General features: G+C 40.7%; 1 protein-coding gene across 1 annotated transcript in view; it reads right to left on the reverse strand.

Annotated features, from left to right (window-relative positions):
- The window catches only part of LOC308095905 (double-strand-break repair protein rad21 homolog A-like), a 36,833-nt gene extending 27,658 nt beyond the window's left edge, over nucleotides 1–9,175 (reverse strand). Inside the window, exon 1 of the mRNA XM_080443058.1 lies at nucleotides 9,143–9,175. The gene's annotated coding sequence lies outside the window, so the exon portion shown is untranslated. The remainder of the gene's footprint in view (nucleotides 1–9,142) is intronic.
- Between the last annotated feature and the right edge of the window lie 3,575 nt (nucleotides 9,176–12,750).

Below are 12,750 nucleotides of genomic sequence, written 5' to 3' on the forward strand. Positions count from 1 at the left end.
ATAGGGAAAGTCAGGTAGAGATTTGGGGGAGTTTCGTTTTTGAGTGTTCAAGGCACGGAACTTCTCCTGTTGAACATCCTCTTGGGCCAAGACCCAGACACAGAGGGTGGCGTCATCCTCACACAGGAAATGGAGGACCCCGCTTCAACTGAACTGGAGTAGACACTACCGCTTCCCCGCTCACTCGCAGAGTCCCAGTAGCTCCCGTCATCTTCATCAACCGGCTCCTCCTCCTCCGAGTCCTCTTCGGACTCCTCTTCCTCATCGGACAGCTCCTGCTTGAGCTCCTGGATGCCGGTGTGAAGGTCCATCAACTGTCGGATCAAAGCTTGGTCCTGGGAACGCATCTCCATCTGCACACATACAGTATAGGCAGTAGGCACATTCATTTATGTCATTAATTTATGTACTGAGGTTCAATGGAGGAGACAGACAGATGGACAGACAGACAGGCAGGGAGGTGCGTAGGAAGATTATTTGTACTTTTGTTTCAACTTTTAAATTTTTTCAGGTGGCGATGGCTGTGGCGAAGCAGGTTGGTAGATCGCTTTACACTGCATGTAACAAAATGATGTTACTGAGGTTGACGACCTAAACAGTCAAATCATCAATCAATTATTGAATTATGTATTTATTGATGAAAATGTAACATAGCAGACAAAAGCTGTCAGTGAGAAGAAAGCTAAGCATGTCCTTTTCCAAAGAGGCTCTTTCAAGCTGGTCAGGTTCATGCCCTCAGTGTGAAATATTGTGTGCTGTTCCAGCCGTTCCATTTGAGCACCGTCCTCTTTCAGATGCAAATGCATTTTTCTCGTCTTTCCCTTTCTTGTCTCTTTCACGAGAGCGGCTGTCTAATTGCATGCATTGTGCAAACAGAACATTTGGCATTCCATCAAATGTGGAGTCCAAATTTGTCCAAAGGAGTGAGGTATGTCCGAAAACAAAAACACATCATGGCCAATCTGCATTTCTTTTCTTTGATAATTACTGCACCAGGCTGGGACTGGGCTCAGGCTGAAAGATGCTGGGTTTCGTCGTCTTTGTTAGCACAGGGGGAATGAGAGAAGAAACATGAACTTTCCTTTGAAAAATGTTGAGCCTAAAGGCTTCCTGGGGTCCCACCCCCTACACACACACACACACACACACACACACACACACACACACACACACACACACACACACACACACACACACACACACACACACACACACGCGCACTTGGCAAATGCCATTTGCTTTGACTATTTCAGGACATGGACTGAATCTTACCTATAGTGGCATGAATCACGGGCCCTTGTGGATCACAGAACACCAAAAAACATTTACTGGCCCTTCAGAGCTGCTTGCCTACTCCTTTATGAGGAGCCACTGAATACTGGGCCTTGGCCGTTGATCATAAGGGATGATCATAACTAATGTAGACTACCTCTATGGAATCGGATCACTGCCAATACTCCTAACTTCAAATAAAGCTTTCAGAACCTTGAAAACCTTTTTTGCAATACTGAAAACTTGTTTCGAATGTCTGATTTTTTTTTTTAATCTCTGAAAAAAGTGTTGAATCTCTGAAAAAAGTGTTGATAGGCCGAAAACAAAATTCAAAACTCTGAACAAATATTTTACAGTGTTTCGCCAACACATTTTCAGAGTTTCAAATTTGTCACAAACACACTTTCAGAATATGCATTTTGGCACTGTTCTCCCTGGGTATTATTTTGTTTTACATGTGTGAAACCTTGTAAACTCCTGACTTAAAATAAAGGGTTCAAAAGGCTTGAAAATAATGTCAAGACTGAGAACTGGTTTTGAATCTTTGAAAAAAGTGTTGATAGGCTGAAAGTGTTTCTCAAATCCTTGCAAACACATTTTACAGTGTTTCGTCAACACCTTTTCAGAGTTTCAAATTGGTCACAAACACACTTTCAGAATATGCATTTTGGCACTGTTCTCCTTGGGTATTATTTTTGTTTTCCATGTTTGAAACCTTGTAAATGGGGATTGTTTTTGAAACTAGCAACTTTATTGTTGAAAGACTGGGAAAAAAATTCAATGGTTAAACTTTATTTTGAAACTGTGATTCAGCGTCACACACACAGCAGCACACTCTCCTCAAATCTCTGAACGCACGCAGCAGCAGCAGAGGCAGAGCCTCAGAGGCATGCAGGTGCTGAAACTCATTCTACTCGAAACCTCGCAGGGAGGCGGGGGGGAGCAGAGGCGGGACCAGAGGCGGGGCCGTTTGACGTCCATTCCAATCACATTTTGTATTTACTGGGCTGGGTGGGACCAACAGCGGTCGGCCAATGACTGACGCTCATAGGGGATTGTCAGACTGCTCAGCCAATGAAAACCCACAAGATAGCCTACACGTCGCTATTCAAGGATTATTATAATAATAATAATATTATCATTATTCATTGCGCACTGGTCCAATACAATACAAACCAATGCGCTGTTGCGCATATCTAAACACACCCACAGCCTGGCACACAACATTCTATCTTCTAATTCTCCAGGAATGTCTGTGATTATAATTGTCCTATTATCAGCAGATGTGAGAGTGTCAATCAATTCCTTGTGTCAATTGCGTTTACATAAGATGATAGTCTATTCAAAGAAGACAATTTGTGCCACGCAATGCCATTCGCTCCAAATGACACACTTCAGTTTTATTCATGGTTACACAGGAAATAATGAACTGATTACAATAATATAAAATTCTCTCAAATCAGTAACAGGTAGGTGATACATATGCCCATCAAATATGGTTTTATTGAAAGGCAATCCAGGTACCAACATTCGGGGAATATCTGACGGCTTGGAGCGCCTCAGTGCGGCTGCAGAGTTCATCTTGGAATTTGTCATTACAATTTTACTGTAATCCACATTCCTAAACCCCCCCACTCCTACACCCCCCCCCCAAAGGAACCCCCCCGAACCCCCCCTGGCCCAAGGGGTCACTCATAATAATTGTATATCGGCATATTTTGCGCATTCAGACAGAACAGTTGAGATTTCATTTGGCCAGATCTCTGGCAATTGTACTTGAATTCTTATAATTTTAATGTTTATATGGTCTGTCAAGTTTATATTTTCATTTGGTATCAGTCATGAATTTATTAGAATGTATTAGAATTTATTTTCTCTATTGATATCAAGCCGGATTTTCCACGTGCATGCTGTAACATAATAATACACAACGTGTACTGTATATATAGCCCACTGTAGGCTAACATTTTTGGGGTTTTTAGCTATGGACCCCTAAGCTCCAAGTTCCACCTTAGCGCCGCTAATGGAGCGGTTTCAGAAAAGAAAAATGAAAAAAATTAAACCGAAAAAAAAAAGGCGTGTCTGTCTGTCTGTCTGTCTGTCTGTCTGTCTGTCTATAAATCTATCTAAATATCTATCTATCTATCTATCTATCTATCTATCTATCAAACTATCTATCTTCAGCAATGTACCGCTCAGCAACATGATGTTCAACAAATAGCAGATCTACAAGCTCACAACAACTGTTATTGTGAGCTTATCTGCTATTTTCAAATAGCGTATGTATAAAATATGTCTGAATTGGTTAGTGATTCATAATATAATCATTTATATCTGCGAAGTGTAGGATTATTATAATTATTATATTAGGCTACAATTAAAGTAAGCGCATCGGTTAGTGTGGTCTGTCTGTCTGTCTGTCTGTCTGTCTATCTATGTATCTTGTAGATCTGTCTGTCTGTCTGTCTGTCTGTCTGTCTGTCTGTCTGTCTGTCTGTCTGTCTGTCTGTCTGTCTGTCTGTCTGTGTATGTATCTATCTATCTATGTATCTTGTAGATACATATATATTTTATACATACGCTATTTGAAAATAGCAGATAAGCTCACAATAACAGTTGTTGTGAGCTTGTAGATCTGCTATTTGTTGAACAACATGTTGCTGAGCGGTACATTGCTGGAGATAGATAGTTTGCTAGATAGATAGATAGATATTTATAGATTTATAGACAGACAGACAGACAGACAGACAGACAGACAGACAGACACGCCTTTTTTTCGGTTTAATTTTTTTAATTTTTCTTTTCTGAAACCGCTCCATTAGGTGGAGCTTGGAGCTTGGGGGTCCATAGCTAAAACCCCCAAAAATGTTAGCCTACAGTGGGCTATATATATGTACAGTACACGTTGTGTATTATTATGTTACAGCATGCACTTGCGTGCGTAGTTACGTGGAAAATCCGGCTTGATATCAATAGAGAAAATAAATTCTAATACATTCTAATAAATTCATGACTGATACCAAATGAAAATATAAACTTGACAGACCATATAAACATTAAAATTATAAGAATTCAAGTACAATTGCCAGAGATCTGGCCAAATGAAATCTCAACTGTTCTGTCTGAATGCGCAAAATATGCCGATATACAATTATTATGAGTGACCCCTTGGGCCAGGGGGGGTTCGGGGGGGTTCCTTTGGGGGGGGGGGTGTAGGAGTGGGGGGGTTTAGGAATGTGGATTACAGTAAAATTGTAATGACAAATTCCAAGATGAACTCTGCAGCCGCACTGAGGCGCTCCAAGCGTCAGATATTCCCCGAATGTTGGTACCTGGATTGCCTTTCAATAAAACCATATTTGATGGGCATATGTATCACCTACCTGTTACTGATTTGAGAGAATTTTATATTATTGTAATCAGTTCATTATTTCCTGTGTAACCATGAATAATTTGGAGCGAATGGCATTGCGTGGCACAAATTGTCTTCTTTGAATAGACTATCATCTTATGTAAACGCAATTGACACAAGGAATTGATTGACACTCTCACATCTGCTGATAATAGGACAATTATAATCACAGACATTCCTGGAGAATTAGAAGATAGAATGTTGTGTGCCAGGCTGTGGGTGTGTTTAGATATGCGCAACAGCGCATTGGTTTGTATTGTATTGGACCAGTGCGCAATGAATAATGATAATATTATTATTATTATAATAATCCTTGAATAGCGACGTGTAGGCTATCTTGTGGGTTTTCATTGGCTGAGCAGTCTGACAATCCCCTATGAGCGTCAGTCATTGGCCGACCGCTGTTGGTCCCACCCAGCCCAGTAAATACAAAATGTGATTGGAATGGACGTCAAACGGCCCCGCCTCTGGTCCCGCCTCCGCTCCCCCCCGCCTCCCTGCGAGGTTTCGAGTAGAATGTTTCAGAGTTTCAGCACCTGCATGCCTCTGAGGCTCTGCCTCTGCTGCTGCTGCGTGCGTTCAGAGATTTGAGGAGAGTGTGCTGCTGTGTGTGTGACGCTGAATCACAGTTTCAAAATAAAGTTTAACCATTGAATTTTTTTCCCAGTCTTTCAACAATAAAGTTGCTAGTTTCAAAAACGATCCCCATTTACAAGGTTTCAAACATGGAAAACAAAAATAATACCCAAGGAGAACAGTGCCAAAATGCATATTCTGAAAGTGTGTTTGTGACCAATTTGAAACTCTGAAAAGGCGTTGACGAAACACTGTAAAATGTGTTTGCAAGGATTTGAGAAACACTTTCAGCCTATCAACACTTTTTTCAAAGATTCAAAACCAGTTCTCAGTCTTGACATTATTTTCAAGCCTTTTGAACCCTTTATTTTAAGTCAGGAGTTTACAAGGTTTCACACATGTAAAACAAAATAATACCCAGGGAGAACAGTGCCAAAATGCATATTCTGAAAGTGTGTTTGTGACAAATTTGAAACTCTGAAAATGTGTTGGCGAAACACTGTAAAATATTTGTTCAGAGTTTTGAATTTTGTTTTCGGCCTATCAACACTTTTTTCAGAGATTCAACACTTTTTTCAGAGATAAAAAAAAAAAATCAGACATTCGAAACAAGTTTTCAGTATTGCAAAAAAGGTTTTCAAGGTTCTGAAAGCTTTATTTGAAGTTAGGAGTATTGGCAGTGATCCGATTCCATATACCTCTTTTGTGCCTATTTGATGCCACAGGCACATGAGCAGAGGGGCCATTTCGGCTCAAGTAACCGAAACTCTCTTAAGAGAGCAAAGTGCATTCGATTGTTGGTCACAGTGAAGTGGAAGTAATATGTTTTTTTTCAAACAGTGGTTGTCTTTTGTAGTTTGTCTCTAGAACATCAGTTCTACTTTCACTTCTTGGTTGATCATTTGTTGTGTCTGAAATAGGGCAGCAGATGTGTATGCACTAAAACATTATTCCAACATCTTGGGTGGGTGTATGGTTTGTAAAAATAAAAAAACACACATTTTCTTTCTAATCTAAATCAAGGTTTAAGTTTCAAAGTTTGTATTGTAACATGCACTACGATACAGCTGTGGCAAAATTTCAAGCAGTTATATTCTTAGATCCTCCTCAACTGCAAAATACTGAGAAATCTGATTATGTTCCAAAATAGAATCTAATTAAATTAAGGTGAAAATAAATTACATCTGCATAATTGTAGATTGTGATCCTGTACATAAATACTTTATAGTGTATATATATAGTGTATGTATTTATTAGGGGTGTAACGATACATTTTAACAACGATTCGATACGTATCACGATACTTGGTTGTCGATACGATACATGAACGATACAGGTTAATTTAGAACGATACGATATGTTTCGATTCAGTGATTTAGTCGATACGATACATGAACGATACAGGACAGGTTAATTTAGAACGATACGATTCGATTCAATGACTTAAAATCGATATAGTAACTATTTATTTACCCAAACATTCTGTGTGAAAAATAAATGCCTGGATACTGGATATAAACCCCTCTTTCTCTTTTTTATTTCTTAAAAGTACTTAGTTTGATATAATTGATTATTTGCATTGCAGAACGATTCGATACGATTATTTGCATTGCAAAACGATTCGATACGATATAAAGTCAAACGATACGATATTTAGCTGTTTGCATATCGATATAGTAGATCGTTGAAAATTCAAAACGATGCATCGATGCAGTTACTGTATCGTTACGGGCCTAGTATTTATGTATTTATTTATCGGGACCTTATTAATCCAGCGGGGGAAATTCAGTTTCAGCTTCACCCAGCTGATGACTGTTCAGAAGGACATGATGAGCGCACTGGAGGAGCAGTTAGTGTTAAGCATCTTGCTCAGGGACACTTCAGCACGTATGATTAAGATTACCAACGGCCTCTACCCACTAAGCTACAGCTGCCGCATATATTATGGCTATAAAGTGAACAGAGCAGTATAATATTGAACACTGAATACAGTACAATGCTACATGGACCCTGAGCCTAAAGTTTATATACAGTATAAGCCCAAGTTAGTCACAATCCATATTACTTTCAACTTCACTGTTTTGAGTTCAGGGGTCGTATGGTCTGTGGATAGAAACTGTCCTGAAGCCTGCTACATTGGGCCGATAGATAAGCTATCACAGGGTATGTGATGCTGATCTTGTGCAATGGCTTGCTTGCTGTCTAATAACTAAAGTCCATCAGACAATGGTGCAACATTTATGAATTGTCGATTTGTGAAAATGGCGTATGTTTTATTCATCCCATATTCTGGGATGTCTAACAATTAGATGAGAGGAGATTAGCACAAAAACAACTTTTCGTGATTGACCAATGGACATAGACCACAGACGGATCTTAATAATGTAGTATGAAGGCCTTCATGTCTACAGGCTCGTTTGAACACCTTGTGTTTTAAAGCCTGGGTTGTTGCTTTCTGTGTGCTAGACACTGGTAACCATGACAAGCTTCTGTAAATGCCAAGACATATATCAATCAATGACAATGGGCCTATACAACTTCTCTCTCTCTCTCTCTCTCTCTCTCTCTCTCTCTCTCTCTCTCTCTCTCTCTCTCTCTCTCTCTCTCTCTCTCTCTCTCTCTCTCTCTCTAGTCTAGTACTCACATTTGCGTGCGCACACACACACATCTCACAAGCCCACATGCACACGTGAGCACCTGTCTTTCTGACTTTATAGGACACTATCTATCTATCACACACATGCACACACACACACACACACACACACACACACACACACACACACACACACACACACACACACACACACACACACACGTGCACACACAGCTATCTATCACACACACACACACACACACACACACACACACACACACACACACACACACACACACCCTATTTAAAGGGATATTTCACATAAAATAAACATTAAAAAAAAAAAATTAAAAACAATGAAAGAAGTTATGGCAAAATAAAGGCCCCCTCACACATTAGTAGGACACTCTAATGCGTGAGGGGGCCATGAATTTTCCATTACTTTTTTCATTTATTTTTAATATATTTTTTAAATGTTTCCCCCCGCCGAAAGTGAAGTATCCCTTTAACTGGGGAGGATGATTTAGACAGTGACAGTGTAATAACATGACCTGCACACATCTTAGACAATAACAGGGGCCTCCCACACAATAACATTCTGAATGAGCTTGCAGGGTCATTTTGTTAGGATGACAAATGTCTTGACCTATAGGCCTTAATTATGGCCAATAAAAACGCATCTGTATTCACTGGAACCCTACTGTCTCCACAGGACCACACAGGAGGCTTCACAGCTTGGGTGTATTGGCTTCTTTGGCTATGAAAAACATGTAATACCATACCTTAATGTGATAATTACTGGATTTGTGTTTCAGTGTAGGTCTACATTTCCTGCCATTACTCAATTATAGTCAAAAGCTATTCCTTTCTTTTTGGAATTTGATTATACCTGGGACGCATCTGTGTCACTTTTAGATTTCTTTAGGCTATTCAAAAATAGCAGATATACAAGCTCATAGCGCGGCACCGAGTGCCGCGCTACGAGCTTGCAGATCTGCTATTTTTGAAAAATCGTGAAAAGTATTTTAAAAATATTTTTTTCCGATTTCTTTTTTAGGATTTTGACAATGTTTAGAAGCGGCCTCAGGTCTTAATGGGTTAAATTGAATAAAACTGTTCTAAATTAGCTTCCTTATTCTTTAGTTTCAAGTGAAATGTTCAACACATGTTTTGTAAATCATGTGCACTTTACAGTTTTATAGGTATTCAAAAATGTCTTAAAAACATAAACAAAAACAACTGAATTCCTGAGTGAGAGCGTTGTGAGCGTCTGGCCCCAGTCTTACCAGTTCCTCACGTAGCCATGCCAGTGCACTCCCAATGTCCAGTTTGCAGGGGCTGCCCACCGCGGCGGCTGCATGGCCGTCCGCTGGGACCCCGTCCCTGGAGCAGCCGCCTTGCGTCCGAGGGTCCCGGACCCTGCTGCGCGCACTCTGCCCGGCTGACATGCAGTTCTGGAAGGTGGTGGTCTTACAGGAGAAGTCTCGCAGCCTGGTGAGGACCACTTCCATCATGGCACACTATACGGGCTCAGCTTGTTTTCTGTTAATCGAACGGATCGGTAATGGGTTTTTGTTGTTTAAACGATGTGACTGTCTGTACCATTCTACTAGACGCTGATCGTCTCGGCTGTGCTAAGATCACAGCGTTGTCTGAGGAATGCTCTCTCTACCCTCTCTCTCTCTCTCTCTCCAGTCCCTTCTGTCTTGAGTTCCCTGGATGCTCTGCTGTGGACTATCAGAATTTATGAGGACCCCCCCCCCCCAGCACCCCCCCCCCCACACACACACACACACACACACACACACACACACACACACACACACACACACACACACACACACACACACACACACACACACACACACACACACACACACACACACACACACACACACACACACACACTCACTCCTCCATGTCTGCCTTTCTGTCTGTCTGTCTGTCTGTCTGTCTGTCTGTCTGTCTGTCTGTCTCATTTACTTACAGACCGACACATTGTCTCATTCTCTCTAATTCCCTCCCTCTCTTTCTGTCTTTCATTGTCTCTCTCTCTCTCTCTCTGTGTCACACATACTCTGACTGGTTGACATGGTCGCCTGGCGTCCGGTGTGAGTGTGACGCAACAACAGGGCTAACGTCATTACTTTGGTATTGAGTGACCACATGCCTGACCAGGGGGGGTTGTTTATGACTTTTCTAGCCCTCTAGACTTTTCTAGACACACACACACACACACACACACACACACACACACACACACACACACACACACACACACACACAGTTCAGCAGAACCAGGGGGTGGGAATGGGATGGGGTGGGGGGGTGGGGTTGCCAAGGATACTGTCATTGTGTGCTTTAAGCACAAGGACTTGCCATGTGACGTTCTTGGCTTGTAGTCATGCTACAGCTATTAAAAGAAACCCAAACATAATTGCAGTTATGCTCAGTTATTCACATTCAGTGACTGACACCTTATGGACACACACATATACACACAAACACACACACGTGCACGCATGCACACAAGCGCGCACGCACGCACGCACACACACGCGCACACACACACACACACACACACACACACACACACACACACACACACACACACACACACACACACACACACACACACACACACACACACACACACACACACACACACACACACACACGGTAACTGAGGTAAGTTGTTACTCCAATAACAGGATCCGTCCCTGTGTCGGGGTCTAACAAACAGTGTGAACACCAATGGGCGACTATTGCCTTTTCTTTCTGCAGCACCTAGCAACCCTTGCAATAGGCCTGAGCCATTTAGAAATGTTAACACTTGGCCAACCACGCACAGACCCAGATTCTAAAGTCTATCAACAATATAGGACTAAAATAGAGCCTTGACGCTGACGCACTGGAGGCTATTTTTAGAGTCCAATTCGTTCCACTTTTAGACTGAAAGGCTGTTTTAGAGACTCCTGCGATATACTCTACTATGTAAAAAGTTATAAAATCTGACATACGTCCTTGATGTTGCTACAAACGTGAAAGAAATGAGAATAACAGTTTAAGCTGAATCTATCTATGTTTGGTAGATAGTTGTTTCTGAAGTAAGGCAAACATGTATAGCCATTACAACTGTGTTCTCAATACATTCTGGAGACGAGGGTGTAATTCTAGTGATTCCAGACAGTGATTAGACTAATTTGATCTCTGTAACTGTGTTCCATGTCTGCCCACATTCATGGGACAAAGGTCCTGCAGTACATCTGATCGCAACACACACAGTGCTGGATGATAATCTATGTATGGCTAGTTCTGCTCAATGTCTTCATATGATTGGCACAGATTATCATGCTTCCTTGACATTCATTAAAAGCTCTGACTCACCATTGTGAGTTATACTCTCGGGTAGGATGGCCTGCTCTGGCCGTAGGCGCTGTCATTGTTGTGTCTGATAGAAGTTTGTGGGGAAGTATCTCCTGGTTAAAAACGACACAGAGAAATTATACAGTTGTGAACTATATAGGCCTACATCATTTAGAACACGGCTCAACAAGTCTTTATTGGTGCACTGAGCTGAGGATTGTGCAACAACACCTAAGTGTCCTCTTGAGACCAGAGATCATCAACAAAGCATATCATCATTGTTGTCCATTTTTCTGACTGCCTGAAGAACTCTAATTTGACAATGGAATCCTGCCCTGCCCCCAAACTGAATTATGTCTGAGTTGTCGCCACCGTGTGGCAAATGTTGGAATAATGTCAGTGGGGAAACGAGAGCTAAACGTTTGTTTAAATAGAATAGTGTTGAGCAAACTTTATTATAATCTTGCTGCTTCATACACCAAAAGTAAACCTAATCTTCTTCCTTATAATGTATAGAGACTACCACACTGTAGTTCCATCATCATGTATAGCTTCCTAATTCCTATCCAGTGGTGGAAAGTAACTAAGTACATTTACTTGAGATATTTGTACTTTACTTGAGTATTTCCAATTTCAAATACTTTTACTTCTACTCCACTACATCTCAGACGCAAATATTGTACTTTTACTCCACTACAATTATGTCATTATAGTAATTAAAAACTTTAGTTACTAGTTACTTTGTAGATTTTGATTATTATTTTAAAAAATGCATTAACCACTTCAGCCCATTGAAAATAGCCAATCTACAAGCTCACAATGCGTTGTGAGATTGTAGATCTGCTATTTTCAAAAGATTTGCAATACATTTCATACATTTGAAAACTTGTGAAATGGCCCCTTCTGCATGATTCTACTTTTGGTACTTTAAGTACATTTTGATACCAATACTTTTGTACTTTTACTCATAAGTAAAATTTTAATACCGGACTTTTACTTGTAACAGAGTATTTCTCCATTGCAGTATTGATACTTTTACTCAAGTAAAAAAAAAAAAAAAACTTTTTCCAACACTGCTTCCTATCCCCATTGCCTTGACCTTGTAGGATAATGGATCTGATCTTTTCATAATAAATCACCCTCCGAATAGAAGGTGCTGCTGCTGCTGCAAGCGGCCTGATGAGGCCTTGTGACTGTAGCTGCACACGGTGCAAACACAGAGTCACAAGGCTTACTGAATGTGAAGGGTTTTGCACCCCTGGTATTTATTTCACGTCCTTTAGTAGAGAGATCATAGTCAACAGGGTGATCTATAGGTCTATAGCCTTTCTAGGGGGTCTGTTAACTCTGTTTTATTAGGGGCGAGCTTTCAAAAAGAAGAGAGAGATTTCATATGCATAGGATTTCTTTATAGGCTATGGGAACATATTTAATTTAATAATTTAAATCTCTTAGATCGCGCTTATTTATCAATCCATTTGAAAGGATTTCTTGATTCGATTCGGATTACTGTCCATACTTAATAATA

Source organism: Gymnoscopelus braueri (genome assembly GCF_963280865.1).
Source record: "Gymnoscopelus braueri genome assembly, chromosome: 11".
Classification (NCBI taxonomy): Eukaryota; Metazoa; Chordata; class Actinopteri; order Myctophiformes; family Myctophidae; genus Gymnoscopelus; species Gymnoscopelus braueri.